This window comes from Accipiter gentilis, chromosome 30 (assembly GCF_929443795.1).
Source record: "Accipiter gentilis chromosome 30, bAccGen1.1, whole genome shotgun sequence".
NCBI lineage: Eukaryota > Metazoa > Chordata > Aves > Accipitriformes > Accipitridae > Astur > Astur gentilis.
The window spans coordinates 12,483,297-12,498,577 of NC_064909.1; positions in this window are offsets into that span (position 1 = coordinate 12,483,297).

The following is a 15,281-nucleotide window of genomic DNA, read 5'->3' on the forward strand; positions in this document are numbered from 1 at the left end:
ATCTTTTCAACTGTACTGCTTTGTTCCCAAGTCTTTGAAGGATTCCTCACCCACTTAGACCCTGCTAGAAAGAAAAGTCTCTCCTCAACATCTACTCAACCCACTCATGACAGAGGAAAAGCCAGAGCCTTCTTTAATGCTCCCTTTACAGGCAGGTAGGACAGATTATTTCCCTTGCCAAGGTCTATTTGATAAAGGAAAAGGGGGAGGCCACCAGGACTGTGGTTGTGCCCTTTTAATTTTCAAGCTGCCTTCGCCGCTGTCCAGATGTAAATGAAGACAACCTAGAAGCTGCTCTGCTTACAGTCTCAGCGGAGCACGCCACGGGGAGCAGAGGCCTACTTCTCTCTGTTCTTCCCACGTCTGCTCTGCCAGAGTAGGCACGCAGCGGTGGAGTGGGCGCTGGTCTCCTCCTCACCACCGACCACACAATTTTACACCTCATGTTTGAGACAAGAAACCACCTATCTAGAGAGTCAGGGCAGACGGCCACGTCAGGGCCAGGAGCGTGCCAGCAGGCTCCAAGCGCCCTGACCGGCCTCTTAGGAGTAGCGTACCTGGCTGTGTGCCTTGCTGGTTTGTTGGCCTGGCTCGTCCTTGGACTTGCTTTGGGACGAAGGGCTTGCCTGGACTGTTGGTTGACCCTGGTTGCTTTTGTTGGACTCAGTTTGCTCCTCTTGTCCTGTGGGGCTGAGAAATCCCTGCGTGGGTTTCCCTCGTTGTTACCCTCGCCTGCTGTCTCATCTGCCCTTGGGAAGCAGCCTGCTCCTGCTGCTCCCTGACAGGTTGCTGGTGAGCACGAAATGTTGTGGGGTTTTGGGGGGGGTTGTTTTGTTTTGTTTTTCTGGGTACATCTGTACAACATAACGCGTGGAAATAACCAAGCTAGACGGAACAAAACGAGTTAGGTAAGGAGGCCAGCACAGTTGTATTGGAACGATACTTTTCAGGGGTTAAGACATCCCTGTGGGAAGCCTGGACAGTCCGTCTCCTGCTAACTGTTGACAGTTACTGTAGATGGCTTCACACAGCATTATGCTGGTGTATGGACATTCCTAACATGCTCTCTTACAGCTTTTTTAGGCCACGACACATTTCAATTAATGAAGACTACTTCATGCCTCATTATATGATATCCCTAAAAGGGCAAGAGGTGCTTTGCACCTCATTTGATGCTTGCAGCGCCTAACCTGTGAGATGAGACAAAACTTTAGAAGTGCTGCCCTGATGGCCCAAAGGTGGTACCATATAGCGTATTTACATTTTGTAGCCTAGACAAAAGCCTTGCCAGAGAGAACCACCACAGAAAGGTTTCCAGAAGAAATTGTAGCAGCTATATCAAGAGAAACAGACAAGGTTATTGTTTTGGGGCAGTTCTTACAAAGGCAAATGGAAAGCATGTAAAATACTACCATTTCAATATGCCTCCATTTTACTAAAATGCTGTTAAGGCACAGGGAAACAGAACCATGTACCAAGAACTGAAGGTTTTGGAGGCTATTTCTTCTCATACTTAGAGGACAGCTTGCTTGAAGAGATGGTTTATCACTGGGGTGATGACATTCACATTGCAGCCTTTGCACTGCCCTTTTGTGAGGGGTGGGGGAAAAGTAATCTCTCAAAGTTTGTCTTTAAGCATGTACAGATTTCAAGATGAACTCAAAAAGAAAGATGGTGGGAAAGACAGGTCAAGGATTTTCCTAAGTACTAGATCTACAGGCATGTCAGAACAGCAACAACAAAAATTAGTCTTTCTAGATTTCTTTTTCAGTAGCACCCATTTTAAGCATGCCTTCCAACACTGTCACCCTTTCCATGGTGGCTTTTGTTTTCTGTTTTGTTTTTTCTTTTTTGGAAGTTGAATCCTCCTTTTCAAACCATCTAATTCTGCAAGCTATTGTTACTTGAAAGCAGAGGAATAAAACAAGCAGAAATCTGTCTTAAAATGCAAATGCCCTCTTCCACTCATGCATGTGCCTGCTCTGGGACCATGCCCACCCTCTGCAAAAATTCCTAGGCATACCAGCTTTCATATTCTCATTTTTCTTTGTGAATAATGACTATCCCTTGTGTTACACTTCTGTGCCCAGCTATTCAGTTTCTGCTTTTTCACAGGGGAAAAAGCTATGATCCTAATATCACGGGACGATATTGCAGTATATTATTTTACTATGCATCTATGCTGCAGGTGAACTACTGAATGAAGAAGGTTCAGGCAACACCTTTTCTCTTTTTATTCCTGTTTTGAAAGTATACAGATTTTTCACTCCTTGAATACTAAGAAAGAACTTCCTAGTGTGGTGGATTACATGGCCAAGGACTAAATCTTTACTCAAATACAAATTGTTAGCCATTTTGTGCCTCTCACAGTGCCCATCAGGACTAGCTAATGTGAGTAAAGGTCCGAAACAGTCCTCCAGCAATGCCACCAAGCAGATACTTGGGCAAAAGCCTGACTTCAGGAAGGACAACGGGAAAACTCTGACTGCCTGCAGTGATGCTCATGTTTCACCCAATTTATTGGAATATATCAGTTATAGTTAACTCCAGCTGGATACTAAAGGTACTGTGTTAAGCGTGCTGTATTAATGGCTAAGCCAAGGCAGTCGCTTGTTGCAATGAAATAAATCTTCTCCCTTTCTCCCAGGCATGTGATCCTACACTCCCCAATACCTTACGGAGTCAGCTCATCACACCAACAAACAACTAACTTGGCAAGGAGAAAGCTTTCTGGTTGCACAGTGAGCTGAGCTGGCTCACTAAGGGATCCGACAAGACCCAGAGCTGGCTTAAGGGAACAAAACTGTGACTGGGACCAGGATGGTCCCTTTCAACAACAGCAAGCCTTTTGATGTCATCAACTTATGCCCTAAATAGGAACTGAAATATAAGAACTCTCCAGCACCCCTCTGGTAGAAAGATGAAACCCAGTTTTAATTTGCTGAGAAAAGGCAGTGATCCAACAAATTAAAGGGTAATCACATAACAAGACTTCTCATTTTCCAGCATCCTCACATGCTACAGAAGATACTGGATAACACAAGCTACGCGATTTGGACCTACACCTTATACTTTAACTCCAAGTTACCTGCAAAGGAGTAGCAAGTACAAAGTGCAGCTGGAAACAAAGCACACTGCACTCAAAAGCTATAGGAATTCCAGATATTATAAAACACATTTCTAATTAATGTTTCAAAAAACCCCACCAAATCAAAAAACAAAGCTCTGTATGTAATGTAACAAGCTCATCCCATAATCGAGAACTAGCAAATTAACTATTTGTAAAAGAAAGGACACTAATAGCACTGTGCTAGCAACTATCAGAGATACAGCACTTTAAAATAAAAAAAAATAATTTAAAAAAGGAAGATAGGATGCTCCCATAGAAAAGTTTGATGCAAAATTTCTTGGGGTAAATGGAATCTTTCCTTTGACTTCAGTGGGCTTTCTGTGAGGAGTCAAATGACTGAATTTAAGAGGTAGTTTTTCGCTAATATAATTGGAAACAGAAAATAGAGTATATATGGTATTTTTTTCTTAGACTGTTCAAAATATTCCAGGAACATACTAAAAATCTAAGCAGTTCAATAATTTAGCTAGTGCATTGAGTGGCAACTGGTGAAAGAAAATGCAGTAATTCTGGGAATTATCTATGAACGTACTGTGCATCTAATCATTGGGAAGGATTCCAAATTTACCTCCAGAAAACATACAAATTAAAAAAAAAAAAAAAAAAAAAAAAAAAAAAAATCTTTGAGACCCAGAGATCAGTACCCCATCATTTGCAGGAGAGTATCTGGTTTCCTACCTCATTTTCTATGGACACAAAAATCCCCTTCCCACTCTTACAACACTTATCACACTTACAGTTGCTTATTCTTTTCCTTTAGGAAGTAGAAAATTCCTAAAGTGGTGAAAGCCACAATCAACTTGATATACCTACTCATAAAATGGAAGTCCAGAAAAACTACACATATAGTTTTATTCTTCCTTTAGATCTTAGAAAGAGATAGATGGAATGCATAGAACTGCAAAGAAAAAGTAGACAATGAAGAATACTCTCCTATAAAAAAAAAAAAGATACACATGGTTTGACTAATAAATGTCTGGGATACTGTTTAAAAAGTAAATACTTTTTAAACAATTTAAAGTCACAGTATTACTTAGAGCATTATCTTTTGTGATTTGAAATGTTTGAAGAGAAGTCAAGAAATGACAATACAGAAACAGGCATGCTTTTTTACACTTCAGTATTCTTTAGCTCTGAAGCTAATAATGAAGTTTAATGTCTTTCAATTTCTGGGCCTTCCTAGGTACATTTTGGCAAGCTGTTTTGCAATTTGTTTAGCTTTTCTCTTAGAGAATGGTTTTATGGCCAGAGCTAGAAAGAAGCTTACTGCTAGTTCCAAGCTCAGAAGAGAAATACTGGTTTGGAGTTCCATATACTTACAGCATGTAACGCTTCTGGCAGAATTAAAACAAAACCAAGAAAGCATCATAATTATTCAGCTTTTTACTTTCATGAACATGGAATGAACATCACAAAAAAAGAAAAACAAAACCCAGCAAACAAACAACAACTCAAAACTTCTTGTTTCCCCAAAGCCAACTGAAAAAAAAGAGCATCCTTTTTATATGAACCTGAACTTCAGGCCCTGGTGGCCATGGGAGCTTCTACGAGTTAAAGCATTATTAATGGGAAAAGGAATCAGGGTCTGGTACCTTGGAACTACTCCATTTAACCCTAAATTTACTTTTTCTCTTCAAATTGGGTGGAGAGTTCCTACTGAAAAGCAGTTATATACTTCCTATCCATAGTCCATAAGGATCCATATTTAACTCCATGTTACTTTTCCTACTATTCTGTGTGTGAATTCAGAATTACGTGTACAATTTATTCCTGAACCCAAAGTAGTAAATATTATCCGAGACAATGGAGTACTACACTCTTTCAGCATATACCTTGGCCTATGCCAGAAAGCATGTGATCCTTTTGTTTTGTTCTGTTCCTGCTTAGCGTTCAGAAAAGAAGTGTTCACTTGCAAGGAAGTGTTTCAAAACACTAGACAAACTTTGATCAGACAATTGCATCATACAGAGCGATGAAAGACCAAAGCTGACTGCCTTTGTGGCAATAATGTCTTAGGAGTGGCAAGGAAGTGATTAGTTTTCTGCTGATAACCCCATCCACCAGTCTTAATATCTCTTTACCTCTGATACAGTAACTCCGAAAAGAAAACCTATCCATACAGGTTACACATTCTCAATAGTAGTCTGTTGAGCTCAGCTGCTGTGTTGAGCCACATACACAAGATGTAACACTGCATTTTCATCACCGAAAATGCTTTGCCTGTAGCAGCCTCTGTTGCAGAAGAGAAGTTTGATATGCCCGGTGAAAGGGAGCGCTTGCTCCACTGAGGAATAAATTACAGGCGTAGAAGTCCAAATGAGAAATTGCTGCAATTTTTTATATTTTTTTTTAGACAGACTTCCCACAGACATGTGCAACTTTTCCTGTATAGAATTATGGCAAGCATTCTTAGTTTTAGAAGACTAAGTAGAATCCAGCTTTCCCTAGTAACTGCTACCTGCAAAGCACAGGAGTTTTCCTTTCCTTATGAGAGGTACATGAAATGTTATTCCCTGCCCACACAAACCCAAAGCTGTTGTTTCTCTGCACACTTGCTGCTTTGCCGTCTCCCCTCAAGGACAGAATCTTGGGGGTTTCATGTAATTTGTATGAAAATGTAATGCTTTCCAGCTCTTTCATTTATGTTATGCAAAGTCAGTATTCTCCTCTCTGGAATTTAAAGCATACCCAGTGAAACTTGACAGGTAAGGGAGGGTAGGTGGAGGAAGGTCTTAGAGGTCTGAGAAAGCGAATATAATTTACAATGCCTAAAACCATAAAATCTCATTAAATATGTAAAGCCAGCAGAGCTACCAGGAGAGGAAACTAGGTAGGGCTGGCCCCAAGCACAGAGGACGTGCTCCACAGAGACTCCTTGGTGACCTTCAGTGGGGAGAGGACTGCACGTAGGTGAGCTTTCCTGCACTGTGGCAGAAGTCTTGTGGGATGTTCTCCAGCAAGGTGAGCTGCTGGACACCGCTCCATTTCCCCTCCCTCTTCGTCAATAATGGACAAATATACATGCAGACACCACGCTTCATCCATCATGCCACTCCTTTGCTTGGGAGTGATTGCTGGGGTGAATAAGAAACCATTATCCTGTTGCATAAGATTTAAAGACCATTCCTGTGAAGTATCCATGATTTTTTGCAGTTTCTGCTATGAATCTGATCATCTAGTGTTTTGAGCATATATGTAGGGTGTAGGCAGTGTAGCTGGCCTCTGAACTGTGATCCACCATGGTCCAGGAAAGCCCATCATTGGGCAGATTTTACCCTTGTCTCTCATTCTGGTTCAAAATTCTTTCCCGAGTCCTCCCAAACCAGTTCTAAAGAAAGCATTATTAAAATGGTAAGTCAAGGAAGTGCTCTACTTCAATAAACAGATTTTTCAGACAAATTCTGGGTTTGGGCTTTCCCAAGCATATCATGCTCAGTCTGTGGATGGTGCCCATTTCTGTGATTTCAGTAGGAGCAGGGTGTGCTTAAAGACCCCATGCACCCAGACACATATGGAACCAGATCCTAGACTTCATGGATTAAATCATACATACATTGGTCTAACAACACAGAACTGATTCCAAGGATTTCAAAGTGCCCAGTGTTCTCTAAAAGGAGTACTAAATGCATATGATTTACTGTGCTACTAATTTAAATCCATCCTTGTGCTTTTAGTTCCTTACTATATCTGCTCCCCCCCCCCCCCCCCATTTGGGTGAGAAAAATAATGTTCCATCTTAAGCATGGCACTCAGCCTCCCAGCTTTGTTATGGATATGAAACAAATGCTCAAAAGAACTGCACCTGGCTCTATGCAGTTCTCAAAAATACAAGATGCAGTGAAAGAGCTGTCTCAAGTCTTACTGCAAGTATAAAAACACCAAACTCTGGTTTTTTTCCTTTGCATGCTTCACATCTAATCAATTTACAATGTGACAGTATTCCTAGAAAAACTTCTTTCTCACCATATAAAGGCCTAGTATTCAAGCATTTTTGAGTGATAATTCAATAGGATTAAATTACACTCATGTGACAGCTCAACCTCACTAATGAGGTACATTTCAGTAAACTGTTGACAGAACTGTCTGGAAGGCTTCTTTAATTTACCAACATGTAACAACATGGGAAAAGCATTAGTCAACTAGATGAAGATGAATAAGCATTGGGGTCTGGGGGCATTTTACATTAACACATGACAACCTAAAAGTGTTTTTGTCACTTGCTCTATTTAGCCCAAGGCAGTCACTGAATAACTGGTACCTGTTAGCATGATTGACTTACCAAAGCAACAGAAGGGATTATATTTATGAATGTCTGTATGGAAAACATGCCAGAGAAATGTCTTTCTTTTTTCTTAAAAGATAACAGTTGTTTTTTGGGGGGAGATGTCTTACAGCTACAGCCAGGCTGAAAGAATTTTTAAATCTCTTCAAACAGTCTGCCACAGTGCTACACAGATTATTTCATTTCAGAAGTTCTTTAAGACTAGATTTTTTGTAAAGCTTTTTTAAAACATATAATTTCATACAGCTGTTAACTAGCAATAGTATATACAACCTTTTACTAAGCAGAAAATGTAAGAGGAAGAGAGAAGGATGCAGAGAGACTCCACTGCTTCCAGTAACACAAAACAACTCTTTATGTATATCAGTTTCTGCATATATACTGCCATTAGCATGCTTAAATAGAAGCTGAGGGATATTTAAGGAACTGATGGTATCATTAAACAGGGAATCTAAAATGCATACAAAAGTGAAGACAAAGCAATGCCAGTAACTTTAAATATGCAGCTTCCTGTAGCTGTGAATCAGTGCAGGCAATTTTAAAGGTGTGATGAAAAATCTCTCACCTGATGCACTCAAATGATATATCTGCTGCATTTTTTAAACTAGAAAAGTTAAATACTTGCAAATAGCTTAGGACTTAAGCAAAACAGGTTGCACCATGACTTATGGGAAGTGGTCCACTGAAGGAAAAGTCTGTCTTTCTATTTAATCAAGTTGCATATTTAAGGGCGGGGGGGGGGGGGGGGGGGGAAGGTATTCTAGTCCTCCTCAGTATCGCCTGGTGTAACGCTCACAGATCTGAGCGAGTTTACTTCCCTAAGAGGGACTGTCTGCTTCAGAAGAATTAAAACATTTCCTGATGGAGAAGAGAGAAAAAAAAGACAACTGAACCAGAGCACAAGTTTTCCAATGTAGTGGAAACAAGATAAACAACCTAAAATAAGACTGAGGGGAAGTAGGAGATTTTGTAGGCTTACCAAATGAGAAAAATTGAAAGGCTAAATTCACTTGGATGGGAATCAGACCCCAAAACCACATAGCTGTCCAATTACATTGAATTCAAATAGTGTGAAAAGAAGAAAAACAGAAGAGGTGTAAATTAATCTTGCCATGAGTAAAGCTGATGAGGTTAAGTGAGAGATAACCACTAAGTCTTTTAAAAAAGACCCATCTTTTCCCATGTGGATTTGTGCTATTCTACTATCTGTGGGCTACCATCACCTTAATTTTTTCCATCTGTACCAGCTGTACTATCTGAACTCACCATTTCTTTCGTCTGTTCCTAATTCAAACAAGACTTAATCTCACCAGCGTAATCCTATTGTCTGTGATCACAAAATTAAAAATCCTAGTTTTAATACCAGTTAACACCCTCACCAGTCTCTTCAGCATTTCAGACCAGTAAATACGACTGATGAAAAGAAAAAGGGCTACAGGGACAACACCTGGGGAGTAATATAACCAACAGTCTCATGCTCAGTGTCCCTCTCTCACCTCCCTGTCACTTACACACCAACACCCCTGGCTCTGTACAACAGCAGATCCACAAAACAGCACAGACTCAATATTAAGGACAACCTGAGTGTAGAGTAAGCTACGTTCTGCTCCCTGCACACCTATTACAAACAACTTCCTCCAAGAATAAGAATACTGAAGGGCTGGTGCTAGCAGGCACCTTCTTCAAACCCCTCTGTCCTCCTCTGTCAGCTCTCCCTTCTCACCTCCCCTGCGACTCTCCTCTCTCTATAGCTGCAGTGTTGGTGCTTTGTATGGGCTGTGCTCTCCTTCACAGCAAGTAATGGGAAGCCAAGAACTTTGACTGCATTTGTAAAACTCTTTTGAAAATGTATAGAGAAATGTCTCAAATGACAAATATCCAGAAGGAGGAACAGGGGAGGGGAAAGGTGATTGTCATATATAGACGAGCTCATTTAAAATTGTTTCTGAAGACCCTTGTACCTTGTAGTCCCAGTGATGGTTGATTGAAAGCACTGATGCCACAAAAATGGAGTAGAAAAATAGATGCATGCTGTGCCGATAATGTATCTTTTTTAACAGTTTGAGTCTCTGGGGCTAAAAAGGGCTGGTGCGTGACTTTGTCTGTCTCTCATCCTTTTTTTTCCTCCTCAGATATAAGTTTATTTATTAAGCAGCAGGCTGAAACCTCTTCATCACAAAAGTTAACTTTTTTCCACTAAGTTTTACTATTTACTGGAAAGGGGAATTACTTATGCAGCTTTCATTATGGCAGCACCAGAGTAGCTCACAGTTCTGGTGCATTCATCCACACAGAATTATTTGAAGGAGGGATAACACTTATCTACATTTTGTATATGGCAGGACTTGGGCTCAGAAGCTGATGCATTCAAACTCAGTTGACTTGCCCAACAGTACGTGAACTTCTCTGCCACATACAAGGCCCTGAACTTGGGTCACCCAGGTTTGTCTATATGGAACAATCAGCAATTGAAAGAGCTTTCTTTTCAGACAAAGCGGCTTCTGAAAACACATAATTCCCTTCTTAGTTGGTTCTTAGGTCTACCAAATGTCTACAGCTGCCAGATGACACCTTGAATAATCCTCAGAATTATATGGTCGGGCATATTAAGTCTACTGATGGCTTTAAGGTTTTTTCCTGTTCTGCTATTTTATCATTAATAGTTTCTAACTACAGTGTAATCAGTAAGTGAGAATGAAAAGGCTGGCATGCATCAGCTAGCCAGGAAAGGGCTAAGAGCCCTTGCATCCAAAATACCAACAGATGTAATTTGTCTAGCCTGTTGAAAACACAGCGATTTGGTTAAGTCTTTTTTAAAGCACTAAAATTTCCTAACCAGTCACAAGCTTCCCAGAATGTCTGATCTATTCTACTTTGAATCAAGAAATATTTACAAATTCAAGAAAAATATCAAGGGCAGGATTGCATCTTTAGCAATAATTTCAGCTGGTTTCCAGGGAAACAGGCAGGAATCTTGTGAAGTTGTTTCTGCCCATGAATACTCCACCACTTACAGAAACCCAAACTACATTTGTAAGGAGAGGTGCTCTTTCAGAGACCAGGCTTCATAGGTTTCCTACCTTTTCCCTGCTACCAAAAATACTTGGAACAAGTAGGACTTAAGAAACCAGGCTGATCCTCTGTCTAATGAAAAGCAGCTTTCCTGTTCATCCCATGCATTGCCAGAAAGACATAAAAAGGAGGGAAGGTTAAGACACTGACTGCGTGCTCATTTACTTCTGGATGACACCAGGCAACTTCAGAGCATCCACAAATGTGAACCACTTCTCTTTCTCACTGAGACAGTATCTAGGAATATCCATGGAGTTACAAACTATATCGTGTTTTTCTCACATATCATGACTTTCTCAGGCACAACAAATGATGGGAAGTGAGTGTAGCTGAATGAGCACAAAGGCCTCATCCATCTAGGCTCTGCGAGTACATCATAGCGATCCAGCAGTAAATTCACCAGGGGGTTAAATTTACACTCCTCTGGCACATCAACAGAATGCCTAAATTCATACTTAGTGTTGTTATCCTTTCTCTACAGGTGAAGAAACTGGTCAGTGCAGAACTTGACGTAGGACACTGGAATGCCAGAAAATCACAGATCTTGAGTGCTTCTTCCCCACCACCACCAACACACAGCCTGGGCTTGCTAGTAATGCTCAGCTGCTCCAGCACCCTCAGCAAAGTCCACGGGGCACACAGAGTGGAGCTCAGCAGCCTCCGTCCCTCCATCCCGTAAGGGAAGGACAGCAATGCCATCACATCTTCCTGCCAGTGTTATTGTACAACTCCAGAGCTAGATCTTGGGGCTATTTTCTCTGTGTTGAAACATCCACGAGTTATTAATTTACTACATGCCCATCACTGTCCTGATTCTTTTGTTCAGTGAAGAGTCCCCTAAGTCACTGTCCTTTTTTATCAGACTGTAATGCAGGTACTTTACCAGTGGCAATGCCTTCGGGTAGGGAGAGCTGCAAAAATTGCACTTTCCCAGTCTACAGGCAGTACAGGCAACTGTCAGAAGTGGCAGTCAGATCCATCCTCTCCTGTTTGGCTCCAGCTCCCTGAACGCAAGTCCCCTTCCTATCTCTGCTGACCGACGGTAACCTCTCGGGCAGAGATGCTGAGCTGAGCTGAGCTGGAGGTGCAGCGCTTGCACACAAGGCAGCTGCCTGCCACTGTGGCTCCTGCCTGCAGGTGTGGGGCTGATCACCTGCAGAGCCTTGACCATAGGTAACATCCACGTGAAGGCATCTCACAGCTAATGCAAGCACCTGAACAAAAGCAACCAGGTGCTTCCTTGGCATCCTCCTTGGGAAATGGCTCAGGTCCTAACTTGTCCTTCAAAACACGTCATTATTCATGTTTGTGCAGCACCTAACACAAGACAGACAAGAGGCACCATCTCAGAATAAATTGCGATTGTCTTAACAAGTACAGCACCTACCCCGAAAAATCCACGTTTGCTCGCTTGCAATAGATGGCCTTGACTTGCCCTAAGAGAATAGCTGGGTGGGCAGAGCATGGATATCATGCTCCGTCTTTCAGCTCAGGGAGAAAAACGTACCCTAAGCAGCTATTACTCTGTTCCTCCAGCTCAGAGCACTGACAATTCCAAGTCTGCTGCCCTTATCCGCTACAAGATCTGCCAGCCAAAAGATGACACACAAGCCTTGTTATGACAAACTGCTTAATTACAAGTTTGGCAATATGTAATACTTTGTATTTGCTATTATCGTCAAAGCAGAAGAAAATGAAAAAAACATCCATTACCCTGAGAAAAAAGTCTACTGTTACCATAAATTTCTGATAAAGAAATGAAGTAGGTTCAAGTTTAATCACACCAGCAGTAAATCAAATATCAAATTTAAAACAACGAATTACAAAGAGCCTCCTCACAGTCACTTAGCATTGATAAATTAGTAATGCAATATTAAATTATTCATTTCTTTTTTTTTTCCTTAGGACTATAATGATATACTGTACACAGCACTGATAATTTACTTAGGCTGAGTCCATTCATTTAATTATGCTGCTAAACTTGGTAGGCCAATTGGTCATCATGAGAGTTTCCAGGCAAGCTAATCACAAATATATAGAACATGTCCCTTATTGTCCCCAGCGGCTAAGTGCTAAAATGCTATTTAGTGCTCAGAAGGTTAATGTCCTGCTTATGTAAATTGTCCAATTTAACATTCAGCAGCAGTATCATAAATTCTGGCTCCAGGATTTCATTAAACGTATGTTCAAACTAGTTGACCTTAAAGGTTAACAAGCACAAGTTAAACAGGACAATTATTTAACTCACTTCTTATCAAGAGACTGAAGCGCTCTAGCCATTTAATAGTTATGCATACTTCACAATTAGAATTCTTAAAAGGTCTCTGATAAAGCGGCAGGTCATGAATTTTCATAAGGATGTCAGATAATAACTATTTATCTGCACTTGTTTTTCTTTCTTATAAACTTAAACTTTGATCTTAACATTCAATTAGAAATGATTCCACAGAGAAAGACTAGGTGACTCAAGGAGCTTGTCTTCACATTAATTTGAATCTAAATTAAGCTTTAAAAACATTGCATCCATATTGTCTCCTACAGAAATTAATTCAGAAGTTAGAGACCTATTCTTCATGCAAACACTTCAGCCTTTCAGTGTTAGACGATCGAAAAAACACTGAATGCCAAATTATTACATCAGGCTAACCATTGCATTTTTATGTAAATCATAGGAAAAAAAGTCTCCCTATACATCATGAAATAATTTGTATCATACACAATTAACTTGCCTCTTACTATGTTAACCAAAGATGAAGACAGATTAGCTGAGACCATTTCTTTTTTACACTGCCCTATTTCTCACACAGCCTCTTTTCGTGAGGCTTTGTGAAATATGAACAACAGCAGCTCCTGAAAGCAGCTGCCACAGCCACTGCTACCTATGGCAGCAGTGATGCATTGAGAGCAGCCCCTCTGCTGACATTTCAAATCCCAAACTCAACTTCTAAATGCAACAGGATCAAGTTGTAGCTTCAGGGATACATTAAAACAGTAAACATACATGAGAAATCTCAGGAGCTGACAGTAACTATATTCCAAGGAAGTTGTAAGAAACATTTTTTTTTCCCCTCAAGCTCCGTGTATGAGGTGATTTTATTTTCAGATAAAACAGCAACAACAAGCAGTTTTATATTTATAAATCATGCAAATCCCACAGTATTTTAGGAAGAAAGAAAAGGGGAGAGAAATCAAGTTGCTATTTGAGACAGAAAAAGTCTTTTCCTTTTCGAATATGATTATGCTTTCACCCAGCTCGTAATATGAGGATTTTTTTAGTCCAAAATTTTATTCCTGATAGTGTCTTTTGCAAACTAGGACCAAGGGACATTTTGGAGCTAGGGCCTAATTTTTTTCAGCAATACCGAAAACAAATGCAGGTCAGTTGAAGTGAGTCCATGAAGATAGGAAGTTGACTACGTGTTTTTCAGCATTTTATTTTAAAAGTTTTGTATCCTAAAAGGGATCAGAGAACTACACATTTTGGCAGTCAGGACAAATACTCAAGAATAAAATTACATCATGTAAGCCTTAAGGGGAAGAGACTAAGATTCTGTAAGAGCTGCTACTTGCAGTACATTTAAACAGCCTGGAGAAGTAGGATACATTCTAATTTTGTGAAATTAGCAGATTAGTTTGGTTCACCAGAGTTTTGTTTCCTAAAAGCACTGTAATTTAATGATGGCAAAGCAATAGATGATGAATACTCATTCCTCTTTCTAAAGGTTGTTGAAAACCTTGAAGAAAGAAAAGAATTTTCTAGCATCCTGAAAGTTACAGCATTTTATGACCTCATGTGTGGCTCTTTTTCCAAACTTCATCTTTTGAATTCTGGCTTCAAAATCTTCCTGAAAGAGGACATAAATAAAGCTGAATGGCTAATGGACTAAAAACACTTATGATCAGGTTTTCATAACGAACATTATTAATGGCTTCCTTTGCGCATGCACTGACATATAGTGCAATACTCATTTCTAAAGTAAGATTTAGAGCCCTATTTGCAATAAAAAGCTAACAGATGCAAATAAAAAATGAGAGATTCTATTACACAGCTACATGCAATGGATTTCTATTAAGGATAAACAGAAACATTTTCTTCTAAAGGCAGAAAGAGCTTCCATAGAGCTTCATTAGAAACTCACACATGTATGTGGGATCACCATTCATCTCAGACAGATGTGGGTATGTTTCCTTTATTGCTATCAACAGTACTACAAACCTTGGGTCAGGTTTTAAGCAGTAATGCACATACACATCCTACTTTGACTCCTTCTAGAATTGTGAATCTTCACACCTGAAAAATGAGGTTGAGAGAGTCAAGATTATCTCCAAATAATGAAAAAACCCACCAAACCCACCAACAGCCCCCCCCCCCCCCCCCCCCAACCCCAAATGACTGTACATCCCTCTGCCAGGCTTCTAATTTTTCTCCAGTTCTGCCACCCCCCCACCCCCCGCTTCTTCTTCTTAAGGGGCAGTAATGAGATATTTAAATCCAGAAATAAAGACAGGCAACTTGAAAACCGACTCTTATACAAAATGCAGCAGTTATTTATTGGTTAATCATCATAAACCCTCCACGCTGGCTCTTCACGCTAGCTAAATGTTTTTATCCAGATATTGAAAGCCAAGTTGTTTTTCCTGCTGCCACCATGGTACCCCGTGGCAGCCCCATTCCTGTGGAGCAAATGAAGATCCTGCAAGCATGGGGAGGCTCAATCAGGCAAGAGGCTGAACAGCTCCACAAGCCTGATCTACTCAGTAGAACTCACTCTCAAACCAAAACCAAGAACAATTACG